The sequence below is a fragment of the Penaeus monodon genome, chromosome 23 (genome assembly GCF_015228065.2).
Source record: "Penaeus monodon isolate SGIC_2016 chromosome 23, NSTDA_Pmon_1, whole genome shotgun sequence".
Lineage (NCBI taxonomy): Eukaryota > Metazoa > Arthropoda > Malacostraca > Decapoda > Penaeidae > Penaeus > Penaeus monodon.
Genome location: NC_051408.1, coordinates 34173025 through 34173442, shown reverse-complemented (window position 1 = coordinate 34173442; position 418 = coordinate 34173025). Strand labels below are relative to the sequence as shown.

The 418-nt window shown below is 26.6% G+C and overlaps 1 protein-coding gene across 1 annotated transcript in view; it reads left to right on the top strand.

The window, feature by feature from the left end:
- LOC119588218 (carcinine transporter-like) overlaps nucleotides 1–418 on the top strand; it is a 19073-nt gene that overhangs the window by 1770 nt on the left and 16885 nt on the right. The window lies entirely within an intron of this gene.

The window sequence follows — 418 nt, the reverse complement described above, 5'->3', positions numbered from 1 at the left end:
CGCTAATATTAATAATGTTTGAGAATTGCATCCTACCTACGCAGTTCACATCTTTACTACATAAGATTTGCAAATTTAATATTGCAAATTTAATATCTTATATTCCTCTAATCATTTGAAAATAAATCAACTATCTGAAAAAAGGCTTTATGTATCTTCAGATTTTAAAATCGTGTCATAAAATTGAGTGAAACATGAAAGTCGAGTGATAAAAGTCTTTCTTTCGTTATTTTTATCCGGTCTTCGGACAAAACCGATGTAGTTAATGTTAACTCTTGACTAATACTTCCATATGTACAAAAATTATTAAATGATTATTTCAAAACTTCATCCGTTTTACACTGTTATTGATATTATTTTTTATTTAAAAAACAAATACAATTGACGTATGAACAAAATTTTTCTAAAGTCCGTCTTG